This window comes from Stegastes partitus, unplaced genomic scaffold (assembly GCF_000690725.1).
Source record: "Stegastes partitus isolate 25-593 unplaced genomic scaffold, Stegastes_partitus-1.0.2 Scaffold17, whole genome shotgun sequence".
In the NCBI taxonomy this organism is placed as follows: domain Eukaryota; kingdom Metazoa; phylum Chordata; class Actinopteri; family Pomacentridae; genus Stegastes; species Stegastes partitus.
Genome location: NW_007577748.1, coordinates 260,714 through 283,183, shown reverse-complemented (window position 1 = coordinate 283,183; position 22,470 = coordinate 260,714).

Genomic DNA, 22,470 nt, shown 5'->3' with positions numbered 1-22,470 from the left:
GTTTTATATTTGACATCTTTATCAGAGCTACGGTCTCTTGGCATATGAGACACATTGGTCTTGTGCTGGTTGGAGGGAGAATGAATGCATATTGCTCGGTCCATTAATCTTTGAATTGGCGATTTTCGCTATCCACTTTTCTTTTGCCGGCAAACTTGGAACAGGCCATGTCATCATCGAGGCTCCGACTTCTACTGTGTTCACACCAGACGCCAGTAAAATCATTTGCCCGAATGATTTACATGTAAAGTCAATGTAAAGACACAATTAAACGCGAGTAAACGTCCCACGGCACGATAGACGCGAGTCTAGAGAGAAAGTTGAAAAATAGGAACTTTTGCCACGATGGCCAATCAGCGTTGAGATTCTCTGGTGAAGTCAACAACATGATTCATTCATTTTTTGCAACTACACTGTGAATACTGATTGATTTATTCACCCCAGAAGAAAAGCAGTTACATTACTGGCCAGGGCAGATCTCAGTGCTCAGCAGACGGGCTGTCCCTCTCCTCCAGTTCACACACAAGAATGCTACTCGCCAACTTAGCAAGCTAGTGAGCCGAGTTGCTAGCTATCACAATGCTAGCGGGATAAACCTCCGCTGGCTCCTCGTCGCTGTGATCAGCTTACTCCGGCTTACGGCCGCTCGTCCGTGTTGTTGTATGTGGTGATGTAAAAACATGGCTCTATCTCAGCCAGCACCTGTAGTTAGTATCCTGGAGGGATATCCTGGTACCGATCCTCTCCAAGAGGCTGTCAAACTGGGTCTGGATCAGCCGAAAACAGCGCTGGAAGCGGCCGTCATCCAGGCGCAGCTCCTGGAGAAGGTGGAGGAACTCCCCGAGCTCCCCCAGTCTGGGTTTGAAAGAGTCACCAAGACGTCATCTGCGTACAGACATATTTTGTGATCCAATTTTTTGATGTGGATTCCTGTTATTTCAATATCTTCTCTGATTACTTGAACGAGAGGCTCTATAAATAATGCAAAGAGGGTAGGACTTAGGGGACACCCTTGGCGGCAACCTCTTTTCAATGGGATTGTTTCTGAGAGACTACCATGGTGAGTTATATATGGCTTTGAGACATCCTATGACTTTCTCATTAAAACCAAAACGCTGCAATACCAAATACAAAAATTCCCATTGTACCAAGTCAAAAGCCTTTTCTGCATCAAGGCTAATTGCTAGAGCTTTTGACTTGTTGTTACTCATGTTCTGAACCAAGTACAGGGCACGTCTCATGTCATCATATGTTTGCCTATTTTTAACAAATCCGGTCTGGTCAGTATCCACCAGATCAGGAATGATGTTTTCTAATCTTTTTGCTATTATAGTAATAAATAATCTGTAGTCTATATTTAGGACAGAGATAGGTCTGTAAGAGCTACATTCAGTTCTTTCTTTTCCCTCCTTATGGATCACGGATTCTCCACCTTTGAGTACAAAATTGAAACAGTTTCTAAGCATTGGTATCAGTAAATCCTTAAACTTTTTGCACCATTCGGCAGGAAACCCGTCTCCTCCTGCCACCTTATTTGTCTTCAGTCTTGATATGGCGCGATCAATCTCAGCTGTTGTGATTTCTTTTGTTATTAAGTCGACACTTTTTCAAGGAAAACTGATGGTTAAAAAAAAATCAAGCTACTATAAGCAACTTTGGAACTATCTTCCACAACAATAAAGTATGACATTTGTGGAAAAGCAGGTTTAAAGTTAGTACTAATACACAAAACAGACACATGCCCTCAAGTATATGGATTATGTTGATTTCAGCATACATATGGCATGTTTGTACAATTGAGCTTTAAAATAAATGCTTTGACCTTTAAGTATAATTTCCTGCCATAACCTATTAAGTTCTAAAACAGAGCATGTACAGCACATGCAGTTACTATGATACACAGCTATCATGTGCAATAGCCTTGGGTGGTTCCTGTGTTTGAACGAAACATGATTTTAAAGCAACAATTGTATCTAGTTCTGGAGTGAACAGTCACTTTCATTTAGTTGATGTTCAGAAACTGCACATATAATGTACTGCAGGCACCTCCACCAGAAGAATTAATTGTTCCAAACATTACCTTAGATGTGCTAACCACATGATGGACAGGGAGACTGTTAGCGGTAATACCCGCAGAGCCTCATCAACAGAGGATGGAGAGAGTGTTTATGGAAGTGAAAAGGCTCACAGGAGCAGGACACTACATGTGTGGTCTGGTCTGCTGTCATCTGTCTGAATTCCAGTATAAAGTACTTTTGTTGCAATTCATATGTTAACTATTGTTCTGCCTGCAAAGGGAAAGTGCGCAAGCAACCAATGAAACACTAGTTTTACTGGATTCAGCTACACCTCTGACTACCAAAACTAGACAGAAGAAATCCACATCCTAGTTTTAAACACCACAGTCGCCGATTTAACATCTTAACATCTTAATATCTTAAAACTCGCCTCTGTGTATCAAAGTTACATATTTGTTTTTTTTCCCCATGAAAATGTTCTCTTTTTGTCTTAAGGTGAATTAGATGTAACTCTATACATTGTTACCTCTGTTAGAATGGTTGGCTAGATCTCATCTCCGCCTCTCTGTCGACCCACCCCTCCCACTCTTGCTTCAGCTCAAGCACACCAGCTCACCTACAGTTCTGCTCAAACACTGTAAAACTACTCTACCCTGCTTACTGGCAAGTTGTGATATTGGAGTAATTCAGCTATATGTGTTCAAACCTGAAACAGATTCTAAAGAAGAACAATGATACGGAAAGTCCCATCCCACAACAGGACCGGTTCCTTAGGTTTGTTACATGTGAAATCCTGGAAGTTTTTTTTTCTTTTTTTTTTTGGACTGTCATCGGCATACCACAGTTTCAAGGTGGAAATGCTCAGCTATGTTGTTGACTGCCTATTTCAATAATGACGAGTCGGCCACATTTTAAAAAACACCATGTGTACGACAAGACCAAAAAACACCCACAAAATGGTGAGTTTCACAGGAGGGAATCTGTGTTCTTCAGGCTTCAAAGAAATTGGACTGCAAATGGTAACTTAAAAACCGCAGTGTTCTTGCTCCCATGTGATGAGTATTTATAGACTCGCAAGCACACTGTGCTTACTGCTCCAGAAGCACATTCCTCTCATGACATGAGTAACAACATAGTCCTAGACTGACACTGTCAATCAACATTAAAACCAAACTCACTCACTTAAAAGAGGGTTGTTTTCTTATCTGCTTGCCCTTTATGACTTATACTTCTTTTAGGCTTGATAAAAAAAAATACTCCTCTCCAGCTATTTCTGCAGATCTGTTCGTACAATATGTAAGGTCAAGGAGTCTCTACGTTTGACATTTTGAGACTACATCTCTTGAAGCATTTTCTAACCAACTGCTCCTCAAGCTCTACCACCAAGATTTGTGGACATTTTGAAGACCTTCAATGCTGAATATTATTAATTTGTCTCTGTCCCCAGCAAGCACAGCTTCAGGACTGAACAAGTCCACTTGTTTTCTACTTGTCTACTAGTTTGATAACTTTGTTGATAAATTTGAAGCCAGCCACCACTTGGGCTGAACAAACCTCTGGTATTTACCCAAATTTGGTGTTGTCAGTGCAAAACATGCCACAATAACTGGTTTATGGAATGAACAACAAGAAAACGTTTTTCAGTTTGAGTGGTTTCAATAAGACATTAAAACTTCCAAGTATAAATACATTTCTAGGTCACAGCTAATTCAACACACAACAGCCCTGCTGACAACATTTTTCAGCAAGATGAGGCATATTAGGAATCCTTTTTTACCACAGCCAGTTGTTTGATTGATTCCCATTCCTGCTCTAATGCAAAGTCAATGTGCTGCTCTACTCAATGAAGGAATTGACGAAGTCATATGATTCACTGAGGGAGGGATGGAGGTCGGTATGAGATCCACATGTACGGGAGAGGGGACAAAGTACACAGGAAATGAGGAGAGAGGTTGGTTGAGGAAGACACAGAAGATACAGAGTTAATATACTGTCCATCTGACCATGTGGTGAGATCAGAGGAGAGTGGAGTAAAGTGTACATCTGCCCTTCTCAGCCACACCTCAGCCGTGACTAGTCCCTCTATTTAATTTTCAATTCATTCTTATACAAATAATTACTAATTTTTTATACTTTTTCGTCTGCTTTCTGATTAATATGTTTTATTGCCACTATATGTTTGATTCAGTCACTTATTTTATTGTATTTATATGTTTAATTTGTTTGGTTTAATGTTGCTATTTCTTTATTACCTTTAATTTACAGTTGTGACATTCGATTCTATTCTTGTGGCATAGGTTGCAAATAGTTCACTGTTTACATTTGAACTATATCCTTAGTGGTTATTACTGGCTTGTCTTAGTGTAAACACAGGCCCTTTAATGGGCAAAGGACAACTACAGCAGTGAAACATATTTTTCTGTTTTTCTGCATTCAGTTGCACATCCAGCTAAAAACCAGAGAGTCAAAGACACCTACACCATGATTTAATGAAGAAATGTGCTTTTAAGCAGAAACAAAATCAGCTAACAAAAAGCTTATGTTTTTCTTTCTTTCTGTTTTTTCTTTCTTTCTTTCTTTTTTTTTTTTTTTTTAAAGAATAACAGTTGTAGACATGCTCTGTATTAAATAAACAAATAAATAAATAATAATAAAAAAAAACATATCACTTTGGTTGGGTTCCCTTTGTTGTTGATGGAAAAAACAGTAGAGAAAAAAAACATCTCTTCAAACCAAGACACTCCTTAGAATGTCTTTATTATAATGACATGTCCTACCTGGACTTTCAGAAGGAAACAGTGTGTGCTTACATATCTTTTGCTGCATCTTTTTTTTTCATTATAGGAAGTGTATATGCTGAAAAAGACACTTGTTAAGTGGTTATTGGGTAGATCTCGAAGAACTGCCTGTCTATATCTTTTAAATAAACAGTTGCATAAAGTTCAGTGTAACAGCAAAGAGACTACTTTATGCAGGATCTACAGTAAAAGATATGAAAGTAGCTACAGTAATAACACATGTTTGAAATGGCTGCAGGTTACTAATTCCTTCACACCACCAAGCTAAGAAGAGCAAAAGGCTATAGAGATACAAGAATAATGAGACTTCAATTTTACACCGTAATGTTAGCTTTGAAAAATACTACATGGGTCGCATTCAAATGTATTTGCACAAATAAAGAATAAATGAGTGCTTAGTATATTTATGCAGTTAATGTGATTTACAGTTGTTTCCCTCATCAATTAATCAATTGATTTCTTTCTCAACAAATCATTTAGTTTGTCATCAATTTTGACAAATATTCACTGATGGAAAATCCAATGTCTACAAATATTTTAGTTTCAATCATATTCAGTACAATTCAGTTCAATTTTATTTGTATAGTGCAGTTTACGACATATGTCATCTCACAGTGCTTAACATAGTAAGGTATAGACCTTACTAATTTAAACAGAAAACCCAACAATCAAAAGTTGCCCTTGGACTTCCTCTGAGAGAGTGGTCAGCAATGGTGGGAAGGAACTTAACAAACTCCCAATGGGAAGGGGAAAAAAACCTCAGACAGAACCAGGCTCAGGAAAGGTGGCCATCTGCCTTGACCGGTTGGGGTGATGATGCAACCCAGTCTCACGGCAATTCGTAAAACAGTCACAAAATTGAATCTATTGTTTCGTGTCCTGGGACACGATTTGCCCGACTTTTCGTGTTCCCCAGTATGAATTTCAAACCAATACATCTCAATTGGAATTATCATTTGTGTCTGGGACACATTTTTCCCTATCAGACAGCACATATACTATGATGTTGTTGTCGTTCTTTTCTTCCAAAAGTCAGGCATTAACCAATTTTACTGTTATGGCCCGTCCACACTAATAACTACAGAGATCACTATAAAGATGTGTGCGCCCACACTGACCAACATTAACATTCTGTAAACACCGGCGCAAAGCAGCTACCGTGTGCTCCAGCTGCTATAAGTTCCGTATTCATTAATAGAAAAGACAAGAAATATATCAAGACAGAGAAGCTGTTCTGAGATCACTCTGAAAGTGATCCCAACGATATCATTCTTAGCAAGTATTGTTTATTTGAGGTAAAATATAAGTGCTTTCACTGTGTTTGGGCTACATGCTCATCGCTACTTTAATTTCTCTGTAAACAAATAAAATTCTGAAAAGAAGGCATATGCAGGAAAATTGTGACTGGAAGATGTACTGTGCAACGATGGATAATCTGACTGTTGTAACTGAGAGGCCAGCGGTGGGGAATGTATCTGTAGCTTTGTGCAGCTTTTAGCCAGCTCATCAAGGCTGTCTACATTAGCTACTAGCCTAGCCTAGCTGCTGTTTCTATTGATTTGGCATCCGTTCAGGTGCATTAGCGCCACCTACTGTACACACAAAAACATTACAGATCCTGTAGGACAGATCTCTTCTGGGTCTACAGTGAGGCTGCGCGCCGACACTAACAGGGTTGCCTTAGCAACGACCGCAACTTTCCCCCAAACACTGCCGGTGTAATAAAAACACAAAAAATACCACAATACGATATACTCTTTTACACTTATTTCATACTACACGTATTATACTATAACAATAGCACATTTGTCAGTACTTCAATCCATTTATGTTAGTTTATTAATACAAAAATACAACCCAAGTTGTCAACCCCAAGAAGAACAACATATTTCATGGCGTGTCCAACCATGTTGTATTGTAACATGACTGGAAGTTGTAGCTCTTTCTTCAAAATAGCCGTTTCTCTTAAATGGAGGGTGAAATATCAAACTTTAAGTCCAGTTAGAGGTTTAAATTGATGAGGAGCATGTTTAACATCAAGCTGCTTGGAGATGGTCTTCTAGCCTTTACCTTTTCAATTCAGTTCAATTCAAATTTATTTGTATAGCGCATATTTACAACAAGCAAGTCATCTCATAGCGCTTAACAAAGGCAGAAACACCCAACAATCCAAAACATTTGGATTCCCTATAAGCTTCAGCAGTCTGCAACAGTGGGAAGGAACCGAAAACCCCCGCGGGGGGAAAAAAAAACCTCCCCCAGAACCAGGCTCAGGGAGGGACGGCCATCTGCCTCGACCGGTTGGGTGGATGTGGGATGAATTATACAGTTTAGTAATAGTTAAACAGTTATTAGAAGTTATTGTCCTTTTGTTCCTCCATTTCAGATGGACCAATGAAATATTCCATTTCGTAGTTGGTGGAGGTAACAGGAGGCATCGTGGTGGGGCAGCAGGATGCAGAAGGTGAGGCCAGTGGCTGTAGTTCAGGAGCTCCAGATCCAGAGACATCCACCAAGAGAACAGGTGCAGGAGGACCTCACGGGGAGTCACAGAGTTAGTCATATGTAATGGTGATATACAACTATATAAACATATACATACATACATACATACATACACGCATGTATATATAAAGAGGAGAGGAGAGGAGAGAAGCCCAGTGCATCATGGTAGTCCTAAACCTATAGCAGCATCACTAAGGGACAGCTCAGATGACTCCGAGCAGCCCTAACTATGAGCTTTATCAAATAGGAATGTTTTTAACCTAATCTTTTTTTTTTTGTGTGATCAAATTTTTTATTTTATTTTAGATAGGAAAAATAAAGTCAGGTATATGTACATTACACTAATAAGACAGTATATGGGAATTTACATACCTGTATAGAACTTACAAAGATATATAGTTAGAATAACACAAGGAATAACCTTAAAACAGAACAGAACAAAAAGAGAAAAAAAAAGAAGAGAGAGAGAGGAAAAAAAAAAAACACCCAAAACAAAAACAAACAAAAAACATTCCCTGGATCCAGAACTACAAGCCTCAGTCACACCTTACACCTGAAGCCCACGAAGGCTAATTAGAAGAGAGTGCCAAGTGTCTTTATAGCAGAGTCTTTAGTTCCGTGGATTCTGGCTGTTGACAACTCCAAATAAACAATGTCCAAATATGTCAGAACCCGTGCTCGGAAAGAGAGTAAGTGTGGAGGTTTCCATCGTGTGGCGACTATTTTTTCCCCAGCTGTAAGTCCAGCTAGCAATGCTCTTCTCTTGTCCAGGGTTGAGCCACATTTTGGCAGATCATTCAGAACGAGTGTAGCAGGTAAACAAGGCAGTTTGATCTTAAACAGCTTAGAGAGGTTGAGGGCAACCATCTTCCAAAACTTGGCCACTGGGGGACACTCCCAGAACATATGAAAAAAAACTACCAATGGCTTTTGAAGAACAAAACGTACATGTAGGATTATTAATAACCTTCATCAAATGAAGCTTCCCAGGAGTTGTGTATATCCTATGTATATAGTTGTAATGTTTTGCTGATGATCAGGATTTCTGGACGCTAACCCCACATTAAATCATACTTTATCCCACTCAAGTGTGGGATTCAGATCTGGAATGTCTCCTCTCCACAACGTGTCTAATGTCAGGGGTCTGTAAGAATGCTGCAACAAGAATGTGTACAGTCTTGAAACAATGCCACTTGTGCTTCTGGTAGAGTGGAATAATTCATGAAGAGGGTGTGGTGTGAGAGGGCTCTGTCAAGGGACGCCACTGCCCTTCAAAGACGACCTCAACTGTAAATAAAAAAAAAGAGGTACGTGGAGTACCAAACTTAGTACATATGTCCTGAAAAGCAAGTAGCCCCCCTTCCCCATAAATATCACCAAGTGTGTAAATATTATTTCTTTCCCAATCAGGAAACGGAATGGGTTGGTCGCCAATCAACAAATTGTCATTGTTAAATATTGGAAAATGTGGGTCCCTCACAGCAGAACAACCATAGACTGTATAAAAGATGGACGTAGCTACCGTGACGTCATCCGTTGGTTTCTGCACTGAGAAAATGAAGCCAGGGTTTTGCTACTTCCTGGTTGACATCTTGGATTTTTGGAGCCAGTGACNAGGCTCAGGGAGGGACGGCCATCTGCCTCGACCGGTTGGGTGGATGTGGGATGAATTATACAGTTTAGTAATAGTTAAACAGTTATTAGAAGTTACTGTCCTTTTGTTCCTCCATTTCAGATGGACCAATGAAATATTCCATTTCGTAGTTGGTGGAGGTAACAGGAGTTATGTATAAAAGATGGACGTAGCTACTGTGACGTCATCCGTTGGTTTCTGCACTGAGAAAAGGAAGCCAGGGTTTTGCTACTTCCTGGTTGACATCTTGGATTTTTGGAGCCAGTGACGCAAAAATCGTTGGAGGGGGCGGAGCCATAGGAGCAGTGATTGGTCAGACGGATTGAGAGGCAGGCCCTCTCTGCCCGCCCACATTTACCGCCTTCTGCTCGCTTCAGCTGTATGGTCGCTGCCGACTGTCAATCAAGCCAGCCACGCTCCTTGCCCCGCAAAGTTTTGACGATTTTCTCAAAATTCAGTATTGATTTATTTTCAGATTGGCCACCTGATCTCTGGACTTGACCATGAAAACTAATTTAAAAAAACATCCTGTGCTGGAGGAATGCGGTATTTGGTGATCTGTGATCACTTCTTTTCCAATTCATTTCTATGGGAGCCAGGGCTTTTTGGAGCCAGGACTAGCGGACGTAGTGATATTGCAGGTTTTTGACACTTCCGAGTTGGCTTCATTTTTCAGGGCCAGTTGCTACGTCCATCTTTTATACAGTCTATGAGAACAATCAGCCAGTTTCTCAGTCTTCCTCCATATAGAAAGTAAATATGAAATAATTGGACCAAATCTCAGACGCCATTGATGGATTGAAATATTAGAATGTAAAAAGTTAGAAAAAGAATATGGGGCTAACCTCCGTTCCTCCAGGGCTCGCCAGGACACCTGTGAATCAGATTTAAACCAAGTTAGTAAAAGCCTCAATGTGAAAGCCCATTTATAAAACGTTTTTAACCTAATCTTAAAGGTAGAGAGGGTGTCCGCCTCCCGAACCCAAACTGGGAGCTGATTCCATAAGACAGGAGACTGATAACTGAGGCTCTGCCTCCCATTCTGCTTCTAGAAACTCTGGGAACCACTAGTAGACCTGCAGTCTGAGAGCGAAGGACTCTGTTAGGATGATATGGAACAATCAGGTCTTTAAGATACGATGGAGCCTGATCATTAAGACTTTTATATGTTAGAAGCAGGATTTTAAATTGGATCCTTGATTTTACAGGAAGCCAATGGAGAGAAGCTAATACTGGAGAAATATGATCACTTTTATTGGTTCCTGTCAAAACTCTGGCTGCAGCATTCTGTATAAGCTGCAGGTTTTTAAGAGAATTATTAGGACATCCTGAATATAAAGAATTGCAATAGTCCAGCCTAGAGGTTATAAATGCATGGACTAGTTTCTCAGCATCACTCTGAGGCAGGATCCTCCTGATTTTTGCAATATTATGAAGATGAAAGAAAGCTGTCCTACATGTTTGTTTTATATGGAAGGTTAAGGACATATCCTGGTCAAAAGTAACCCAGAGGTTCTTTACTGTGGAACTACACGCTAAGGCGATACCATCTAAAGTAACTATCGGGGCAGATAGTGAGTTTCTGAGGTGTTTAGGGCCAAATACAATCCCCTCAGTTTTGTCTGAATTTAAATGAAGGAAGTTACAGGTCATCCAGACCTTTATGTCCTTCAGACATGCCTGGAGTTTGAGTAACTGATTGATTTCATTAGGGTTCATAGATAAATAGAACTGGGTGTTGTCTGCATAACAATAGATAACCTTTAACATGCTTGTTATAATTTTCTTTCTAATATCCTGAGACAACTCTCACCTTTGCTTCCTTTGGTCCATATTTAGTGTGGTACACACCATGTCACCAAACAGTGACTACTTGTAACCCTATAAATAGGCCGACTGACTGATTACAAGTTTGTAGACACCTGTGATGCCAATTAGAGGACACACCTTGATTGAACATGTCCCTATGGTCACATTATTTTCAATCTTTTCTAGGGGTACCACCATTTTTGTCCAGGCCTGTTTCATGAGTTTATTTTTTAAAATAATTCTGTTAAACCACGGTTCAAAAGCAATGTCTGATTTTCATTGGTTAATTTCCATAGAATTTACATTTATTATTACTTTTGTCAGATTCAAGTTATTTCTGTGATCATTGTGGGTTTTTCTTTCAATAACCGAGGGGTACCAATAATTTTGTCCACCTGTGTGTGTGTGTGTGTGTGTGTGTGTGTGTGTGTGTGTGTGTGTGTATACAAGGCGATATATGCATATATATGTATACAAGGCAAAATGTAACCAGATGGATTGTTATTGAGTTTACTGTTACAGGTTCAGCAGGCAGACAGCCTGAGGGAAGAAGCTCCTCCTCATCCTCTCTGAGTTTGCCTTCAGGCAGCGGTAACGCCGCCCTGATGGCAGCAGAGACAACAGTCTGTGGCTGGGGTTGGTGGGCTCACTCACAATCGTCCTGGCCTTCAATCTGCATCATTTGTTGTAAATGTCCTGCAGGTTGGGGAGGATGATTCTGATGGTGAGCTCAGCCAAGTGGATAGTCTCAGCCAAAACACTCTCAATGGTGCAGGTGTAAAAGTTCCTAAGCACCCTGAGAGGGAGCTTAAAGTCCCTCAGGTGTCTGAGGTGGTAGAGACGCTGCCAAGCCAAGGGTGTTGATGTGTCAGGACCACATCAGGTCCTGTCTAATGTGAACACCCAGATACCTGAAGCTCTCCACTCTCTCCACCTCTGTCACACTGATCCTGAGTGGGTGGTATGCCCTCTGCTGCTTCTTGGTGTAGTCCATGATTTAGTCTTGCTGATGTTCAGGAGGAGGCTGTTGTCTCTGCACCTTGTCCTTCAGGTGGGTGATCTCCGTCAACTAGTCCTCCTTGTTTTTGTTGGAGATCAGACCCACCACTGCTGGGTCGTCAGCAAACTTAATGATGATGTTCGAGTCTGATGTGGACAGAAAGTCATTAGTGTACAGTGAGTACAGCAGAGGGCTCAGCACACAGCCCTGGGGGGCACTGATGTTCAGGGTGTGTGCAGGGGACAGGTGATTTCCAACTTGAACCACCTGTGGTGTGATGATTATAGTGATTAAGGTGATTTATGGTGTCATCTGTACATCTGTTTGGCCAGTAACCAAACTGTAGAGGGTCCAGGGAGGCAGGTAGGGAGGAGGTGATGAAGTTTCTGACCAGTCTTTCAAAACATTTCATCACCACAGAGGTAAGGGCAATGGGCCGGTAGTCGTTAAAATAGTTGGGCTTGGCTTTCTTGGCGACAGGAGCAATGTCGGACTGCTTAAAGCACCTGGGAATGGTGCACGGTGGGAGAAAGAGGCTTAATATTTCCATGAACAAGCTGGTTGGCACAGGTTTTGAGGACATAGCTTGTTATACTGTCAGGTCCTGCAGCTTTCTTAGTATTCACGCGCTGAAACATGCGCCTCACGTCATGGTCCGTCACAGTGCGTGTCTCCTCCTCTCTGCCAGGCAGGATGTGCACCTCTTGGCTGGGGGCCTCGAAGCACGCATAAAAGTTGTTAAGTTTGTTGGCCAGAGAGATGTCTCACCATGGGTATCGGTGTTGCTTCGTCCCTGCCACAGTCCCGTGGTGTCCCTGTGCTGTAGCTGTGACTCCAGCTTCTTCCTGTATCTCTGCCTGGCCTCCCTGATGGCTCTGCGGACGCTGTATGTAGCGGTCCGGCAAAGTCCCATGTCTCCAGTAGTGAGTCCTGTGTTGTAGGCGGCGGTGCGGGACTTCAGTGCATCACAGATGCCTTTATTTATCCACGGCATCTGATAGGGAAACCCCCTGATAGTTGTTTTGGGGATAGTGTCCTCCACTAGTTTCCCAATAAATCCCATAACCACCTCTGCAAACACACTGACATCATCACCAGAGCTGTGTTGGAACATTTCCCAGTCCGCTGTCTCCAAGGCATCCTGCAGGGCAGCCTCTGACTGGTCAGACCAACACATCACTTCTGTCTCCACCAGTGTTAATTTTGACAGCAAATTCTGATTTAGTCTTAGTCTTTTGAATAACATACCATTTAGTTTTAGTCATATTTTAGTTATCTAAAACCTTTAAGTCTTAGTCTAGTTTTTGTCAACTAAATATCGCAAAACTTTCAGTCTTACTCTAGTCTTTTTTAGTCTTTGTCTAGTTTTAGTAGACCAAATGTTAGCAGATTTTGGTCGACTAAATGTTTCTCCAGAATATCCAGTCACTGAAAATATCCATCAGTCTGTTATGGAATGGTAAGGTTTGAATAAGCAATACAGACGCAGATTTAACAGTTGTAATACAAAACATGTATTTTATTTTATTCTTAATGTCAAAAACATGACCATGACTTTTTCACAAAAGATAATCTCAAATAAATTAAGCATAATGCCTCTCCTTGAAAGATATACATGTTCACTTCAAGATGAAGTACAGTATTATTGAAATAGATAACCACCTAACTCTGAACTTACTGTCTTCTGCCTGTGCAAAATCATTAAGAAACATACATTAAGAAAAACGAAGTGCAATTTTCAAAAATAATAAGAAAAAAATAGTTGTAATGCTATTGTACAAGCTATCAAAATACAGAAAATTCCCAACTGTTAACGTTCACGTACCTCAAGAGAAGCTAAATAACTGCTAGGCTACAATGCCTTAGAATGCCTTGCAAGATTTAAACAGAACAGATTAGTGCAATTCTCAAATGTAAAACAAAGGTTTTACTGGCTATAATGCCGGAAATACTCTTTAATGTTCAAGTAAACAAAAAAAACCCCCTGCTGTCTCATCATTGAAAATACAGATAAATATCACATTAAACAAAAAAACACACAACTCTCTGACCATCATCTGCTTCATCTGTTACTCTGCATTCTGTGCAAAATTAAAGAAATTTGCAAAGGAAAACAAAACTCAAACAGGTAAAAGAAAATGTACATTGGTTTTTGTGTTGCACACAAAATGAAATATTCATCTTAATGATTAAAGGAAATATCAATAAGCTCAAGACAAGTGAATTATTTGCTAAGCTGCAATGCCTTTATTGCCCAAAACAAAAAAAACCCCAAAAACTCTGCTCTTATATTAAACAAAAACAAAACAAATAACAGATCAGTAATTTTCAAGTTGTGCATACACTAATAAAGGAAATTCCATAAATAGCACTGAATACAACAGTTCTATTTGTTTCTGTTCATTTTCAGGAAAGCACTTCGCTCCAATGTGACCCTTCCTTTGTTGTGCCGTCCTCTTGTAAGGTCACCTGTGACCAGTGTTCGAGTTGAGGGGGGATGAGGGGGGAGAGCATCCCCTCTGAAATGAAAATGGTAAAAATCATCCCCCCTCTCAAACGGTCATCCCCCCGTTCCATCCCCAGCCATTCTTACTAATGAATGTGGAAATATTACTACTATTCTGAATTTCTGACAATGGAAATATAACCACTATTCCAATATTTAGGGAGATTTACGTTCAAAGGGACCGTTCTTTCAGCGGTCAAGTTACACGTGCATCCGTTCTGTTGATAATGCCTTTTGAGTAAGACACTGTGGGAGAGCAGGCACGCACGAATGCGACACAACGTTTCTTATTTCTTTTTCATCAATGTCAGTAAGCGGCATAGTAGCGCAAGTAACGGTGTTATGATTTTAGCACCATGGCCAAGTGACAAGGACAGCTCGATCTGAGGGACTTTGGATTTAAGAGGAAAAAAGTGACATTTTAGGTAAGTCAAAAGTCATGAAAATCAGTCATTACTTTCCATAAACCAACCATTCTGTCACCACATGTGTAATCTCTGGACGTAGTGATAACAACACAGCTAATGATGCTAGGTTAATAACGACGCTAACAGTTACTGGCTGACTTGGGTTTGGCTTCTCAGTGGGGTTTAGTTTTGCTTTTATCAGTCTGGGCTGAGCACGATAACGTTTGTCTGGGATTCTCCAGGCTATATAAACAAGCGAAGAATTCAACATTAACGTCATTTATCATTGTGAAAGGAGATACTGTAGTCACAAGAGTAAAATCAGAACGTATAGGCATAATTGACATTATTAGTATGTGCTTAACTTTAAACAGTCTCTCAAAACCTTGTGCCTGCTTTGGGAGCAAATCTGAATTTATATTAACCTTTATTTGGCCAATGCTGTTTTTGTACAAATGTTGAGGAAATGGAACCAGCAGTGCCAGAAGAGCTAAAACCCCTCCTTCAAGCTGTGAACACACTGGTCATCTCCACAGCTGAGTGTGTGTTCAGTAAGATGAACATTTTAACCACAACTAGAAGAATACATGATTATGAAAATCTTTGGAAACGTCTGTGAATTACGGGAGAATTGGGAAGGCTGCTATTGAAAAAAAAAAAAACTGATTAGCTATCCATTTTACTTTTTTCTCTTTTGAGGCTAGCCACCTCAAGTTTAAAAAATCTCAGGTGTTGGTGTTTGTATTTTTGTAAATTTTTGATATTCATTTTCAAATTTTGAAAATTGTTTCAACTACTTCATTAAATATTTTCCATTTGAATTAAAATGAACTTGACCTGACTTGAGAGGATTCACAGTTTCATTTGCAGTTTTTGTGACGATTTGTTTCACACTTTAGTAGATGAATTACCAAATGATCGCAAAGTACCATGAGTATGAAATTGCACTTGAACCCAGTAAGAAAAGTGGTCCTCTGCATTTACCTCTTACTGCGTAGGAGCAGTGATAGCCATGCCAGCCTGGGGACTGACTCCAGTTCTGAGGTATGTTGGTCAAGATCAATTACAGGAGAATCTGACATATAACATCCATGCCGTATATGTTGTTTTAGGATAGTAAAATAATTATCTTTGAGCTTTAACAAAAATAAAAAGGGTACATAGATTGTTTCACATCATATGCACTTTCATCAGGGCAAAATATCCATCCCAAAAAATAAAATCCACCATCCCCCCTAAAATGTTTTTACAACTCGACTACTGCCTGTGATGCTGAATACCCTCTCTGCAAAAGGTTGAGAAGCAGGCATGGCCAACAAGTTTCACGCAAAATGTTTTAAACTGTGATTAAAATTTTTTTTAAAAAGACTGTCACTCTTTTCCAGCCAGAAGTTTGTTGCCGTGCTCTCAGTGATGGGATGTGAAAGTTCTTCTTTGTACTTGATGATCTGCTGCCTGATGCTTGTTGTGGAGGTTTTCTATTTAGGCCTTGTGGCGCAGCATTTTGAGAAACAATTTGAGGACATTGAATATTTATACTCACATTAATTCAGTGAGTCAATCTTCTAATCAATAAAGTTATTTTTCTTTAGCTTCTATTTTTTTATTCCAAGTTTAGTGGAAACAGGGTGGTTTATCTGATAAAATAGCGTTAGCGTGTATGCTTACCTTCGTATGTACTTTTGGATGAGCAGTCTGTAAATGTTGCTTCAAGTTGGTGGTGTTTTTCCCAGTGATTGTTGCTACAGCTCAGTGCAGCTGGTCATGTGACTCACTGACAGTCTGAGGCTGAGAAGAGAGAGAAACATGGCTCCTTCAACTTAAAGCAGGTTTAATTTGAAGCATGAAAAAAGTTAACCCTGGACATCCCAAAATATGCTCTCTAGTGCCCCCTAGGTCCAATAAACACTACAACGGCCCTAGCGGCCAGGAAGAATGTCATAGAGAGATCAAACCAACACCAAAACATTTGTCTCAATAACTCCCATAAATCTCGTGCACTGCTGACTCCCCTGAGCTATCTTAAACAGGAAGTCCACAATTGGCGTTTCAAAATAGAAAAGGACAAAATCATCCTATGGACTTAAAGCTACACATCTCTAAAATGGTAGTCGATAGACATTCTTCATGCAGATGCAGTATTTTTCCATTACAGATAGCAACACTGTGAAAAATGCCTATTAGTAGGTCAAAGTCTAGTGAAGGGGAAGAAACTGTCAAAATGGAGTCAGACGGGGATGAGGTTGCAATACAGATCGAGGACCCGATCAACGCTGCTTGCAGCATTAATTTTCCTTGTTGTCATATGTGAAGTGTGACCAGATGTCAATTCTTCATTTTCGTCCCAGACCTGGTTCTGACATTTCTGTTCAGATATGTTGAGACATGGTGTTGCACACAGACTGGGTGCACTGCAAAACATTTGTGTGTTGCTAACAAGTGAAGTCAACAAAAATCAAATTTTGCAAACTGTGCAAAGTTTGGAATGACTCTGCTGCTTCCGCACAGATCAACCTACCCTTAAAAGATTCGCTCTAATTGGATTTCTTCCAAACTTGTCCCACAGAAAGAGTAGTTCTGATTGGATCTCTTTGTCATTCTTTCCGCCCTAACATTTTCATCTTGTTTTAATTCTTATATTTGGTCACAGTCTTCGTCTTCATGACTGACTTTTTATATAGTTTTTTAAAGTTTTCGTCCGTGAAAAAGGTTCACTGACGAATATTTTTCAGCATACTCTTCATCAATGAAATTAACACTGCTCTCCACTGAGGCTATTCACTTCAGCTGCTGTCTGTACCTGGGAATGAGGAGGATGGAGGCGTGGTCTGACCTGCTGAATGGTGATTGTGTCTTTGCTGCATAGCTGTCTCTGAAGAAAGAATAACAGTGGTCCAAAGTTCTGTCTCCTCTGGTGAGGAAGGCGATGTGCTGGCCAAGTTCCAGCATCACTTTCCTCAGGTTGGCACTGTTAAAATCCCTGGCCACAATGAGCGCTGCTTCCCAGTGGTTAGCCTGGAAGCTGGAGATAGCCTCATGTAGCTTGGCTAATGCAGCGTCTGTGTCCACCTGCAAGTGAATGTAGACAGCACTGAGAATAACAGAGGTGAATTCCTGGGTGAGGTAGAAAGGCCGGTATTTAATGGTTAAAAGTTCCAGGTTGGGCGAGCAGGACTTAGAAAGAGACAAACAACATCTCTGCACCAGTTGTTGTTGGTCATGAGACAGACACCCCCCGCCTTTCGACTTACCCGACCCAGCCGTTCTGTCCATGCAATGAACTGTGAAGAACTCTGCTGGTTGAATGGCACGGTACTGTATGGTGGGGGTCAGCCATGTCTCCATGAGGCAGATGATGTTGCAATCTCTTGCGTCCTTCTGGTACCTAATCCTGGCTCTGAGCTCGTCCAGATTGTTGTCCAGGGACTGGGCATTGGCGAGCAGGATGCCAGGCAGTGGTGGTTGGTGCACTCGTAGTCTCAACCTATTCCTAATACCGGCTCGTTTCCCCCGGGGCCTGTTACGCTGCCAGCGCCCTGTGTCGTTGTTGATGTTGTTGTAAGAGGGCCCCTGCAGGACTCCGCTGGGCCAGGACGCATCGGCAAAGAAGCGGTGTAATGTGGTGATAAACCACTGTTCACGGTCGTATTTGATATGACAAGGACACGACATGGTGAGTGCAACAAGATATATAAATGTTAAATAACAATTTTTAAAAAAAGCTCTAAGGGTGCTGGATGTGAGGGTTATGGACAAGTTAACTTTATGTTTTTTGGATTCCTGTCTTTTCTGTGTTTTGGCTGGTGTGCTTTTCTTTTTCAGGCTGGGCGGGGCCAATCAGAGGAGGACGCGCTCGCACTGGCACAGCTGTGGCTCATCACCTCAATCTGCAGACAGCCCAAAAGCCACTGCTTCACAGGACTCCGGTGCCAGACGATTGTGATACCTCATTAGTGGTACAATCAGGCCGTAGCAGCGTTTGCAAGGTTTTGTGTTCTCTGCTAACCATTTTCGAGTTACGAGTAATTTGGATTCTTTCTGTGTTTCTCCAGCGTCCTCTCCGCCGGCTCCAGCGCCCAGCCGTCCGCTATTCACTCCAGCTTCCCCTTCCACAGCATCACGAGTCGGGTTCTCACCTTTTCACGGACACCAGCACAAGAAAACATCTACACGGGCACCTTCACGGAAAAACCTCCACACCACCCCAGCACAGAAAACTCTCCACACGAGCACCTGCGCAGAAAACCCCCTCCTGCACCGCCACCGCAACCTGAGCACCAACACCAGATTCCTCACCTGCTTCCTGGTGCCCCTCACTCCCTAGTTTTCCTAAAATAAACCTGTTCCTCCCTTCATTTCCTGTCTCCCTTTTGTTTTGGGTCCAAGACACACATCTGGTGGCCACGAGCCGTCACACTGGAGCAGGTACGACGGCTGCCACACTCAGTGGCAATTCTAGGTTTTACTTTTAGGGGGGGCCAATAGGGAGCCAATGCTATATTTTGGGGGGCACCCAGTTAGTGCGTTATTCATAGATGTAGCCTATAGCAATTTCTCGAGAAGTGTTCTTTACTTTTACTCACATTGTCTGACTAAATAGTCATAAAATGTGCCATACAAATAGTCAAATAGAGTCCGACATAGTTTTGGCAAATTTGCATACAGATTCCACATTAATTTCGTGGCCTCCGATTGCCTTTACCAGAGTTTGTTACTGCTGACGTGAATTATAATCTAACTGTGATTATCCTTAGCAAGCAGTTTTAAATACAATTCAGTGTCGCCCACTCTGGGCCCAGCAATGCATTTGACTATGGACACTAGTGTCTCAACCTTCACATTTGTTATGGAGCGGACCAGAGTGTGATTCTCAGTAGGTGTGTTGCTGAGTGGGGAAAAATGTTTGGAAACGTGAACGGGGGTGGGTGGTGAACCATGGGCTTCTGTTTCAGACTGTGCTTCCTATGGACAGTCACCCAGCCCACCTGGCTTCCCAGCTGCTCGGGAACTGCCAGGGGTGAGCTAAGATAAGTAGCTCTGTACAGGCTACGGGGGGCTGGCTAGCTGCTACATTTACTGGGTTAAAAACGGTACGGAGCAGACAAGAAGCTAAACATGTGGCACACTGAGCAAGTGCGAGAGAGAGGAAGAGAGAGAGATAGAAGCCATGTCTAGCTAGTTAGCTGCTAGGCTAGCAGATCCGAAACACCAAGTTATATTATAGCTTTACAACAGTTTTGCTGTAGTTTAAGAGTTTAATAATAGTTGACAAAGAGCCCAGAACAGCTGCAAACACAAGCACACAGTCAGCTACAGACAGGAAAAAAGGAAGTGTTACGTCACCTTGTCGTGCAGGAAGCAAATGTGAGTTTGTTATCAACCAAAACTGCAAGATGTGTAATCTGAAAAGCAAGAATCTGATAATGCTTACCATTTTTGATTGGTAAATAACTCTTTGAATAGACTAATTATTGGATAATCATTTCAGCCCTGTTCACTGCTCTGTAGTAAATCAACCAAGGATGTTTATTGTCATCAAAGCATGGTGCTGCTTGTGTAAGAATGATAACTGTGAGGATCTTGAAACCAGCTCTCACTGAACTATTTTGACCTCTGGCTGTCTAAATCTGGTCTATTGTCAATAAGGGAGTGCCTGACTCTCTGCCACAACTTTCATTCATTACATCTTCACAGTTGTTTTGGTCTGGATTGGTGATTTTTTTGTTGTTTTTTCCCCCCACCCAAATATAGCTTAAGAGGCAACACTGGCAAATTTTGCAACATTCCATTCATATGATCCATGTATATTCTTTGAGAAAAACAGCTGAACATGAATGCACAGAGCAGTAGTGAGTTCAGTTAGACAGGATGTGTAACACTGGTTCCATATGGAGCATCTCAGTACCAGTAATCTCATAACAGATGGGCTCAAATTACATTAGTGCAGATGGTTCACACATTAGCAATCCACATTTATTGGAGATTTATTATCAACTGGCTGTGAAAGAAATTTTGTATCCTGCCTGCCATTTAATCAATTATAACATTCATATAAAATCCAAAATCAAGGTCATTACACAACTATAGCCATGACATTTCCAAGATTGTCAGTTCTGCTTATTTCTTATTTATTGGCTTTCCTCTGTTTTTTCTTTTTAAAAACTGAAATGAAAGCTAAAGTGATTTACTAATTTCAACAGTTCATCGCAATCACGCTGAGCGCACAAACACGGAGTTTCAGTTGTTTAGCTGTTTTTTGATGTGATCACTAAGACCACAAACACATTACTTGCCAAGTGAGAAAACAAGGAGGGCAGCAATTATTTAAGTATTTTGGACAACAAATGAAAGCTGTAAATGCTACACAGCTGTTACACAAACAGTTTTAAAGGTTGGCAGTATATTCACAGCTAAATCAGATCTGGCATGTTTGCACACCAGCTGCCAAATTACAATAATATGCAACAGAAACAGAAGAGAATGAAGAAATGCAGTCATGTGGGAAAGCCCAAAATCTGAAAAAAATACTTGTGTACAGCTTTAATTATTAATGCAATTACAAAAATGAAAAAGACAGAGGTTATGTTAGTGTATGCATATATATCTGTTTATCTACATACAGATAGACAGTACTAATGTGTTTATCAGCCTCAGCCATAAGCCTTAGCACAGAAAGCAATGTGGGCTCCACAGATAATTGGAAAAGCTTCTGGGAAACACCTGGGGCCTCATGGACAAAGACTTGTGTGGATTTCATACTGAATCCTGGCGTACGCTTCAATCCTGAAAACTGCGTACGCACAAAAAAATCCAGATGAACGAAAGTGAGCCTACGCCGGAATCCAAGCACATTTCCTTTCTACATCCCACTCAGCGTGGAATTGACCGCACATGTTGAAGTACCAGACTCCTCCCTCCCCACGCCCCCAATTTAAATATGCAAATTAGTATAAACAGGGCCGACAGGTGGGATTCCCCGCTCTGCAAGATCAGACAACAGTAACAAGAATGAACTCACCCCGTTTGAGCGGAGAGTCGCCACTATTGTGGGTGACACTGCTGTCACAGGGGTGGTGGGAGCACACATAGGTCACTCAGATCACCCCAAGGTAAATATTTATTGTGTAACTCACAGATTTATTCACTATACGGGTCATACAATAACCTGCTTGCAGATACAGGTTCTTGTGTAATCATGCCAGGATATCAAAGAGGAAATCAAAACTTTGTCTCACGTCAAATTACTCAATTTATTCTTTTCCAACAGACAATGAGGCAAGAGAAGACTGTGAGACGCCAGCCTCCTCGGCGTCAGCTGAACCTCCGGTCCGCCGCAACGCATGTCAGGGAGATTAATATTAAGACAATTATGTTAGGAGATGCTCCTAATGTGTGTTGAGTGACCCAGAATGCGACAGAGGAAGCGGGAGTGATAACAAAAAGGTTTATTGTGAGACACCAAGGAAGCAGGGGGGAGAGGAGTGTCTGTGCTCGTAGGTCCTTCAGTGGAGGAGGTAAGGGGGGGATCCGGGGACTCCAGGGAAGTGGTCCAGTGCGAGGAAATCCGTGCTCCAGGAGAGAAGTGCTCGATGCGTGGAAAAACCTGTGAATGTGAAACGGAGTGCTGCGGCTGGTGGCGGAGTCGTGGTGGCAGGGCTGGATAAGGCGTCAGCCTGAGGAGGCCCTAGGGTAGGCGAATGAAACGAGAGGAAAGGATTAACAACCAGGAACAAACAACAACTCAAGATCTATGGAACTGTTCTTTGGCCGATCTACTGCTGGAAGCAGAGTGAA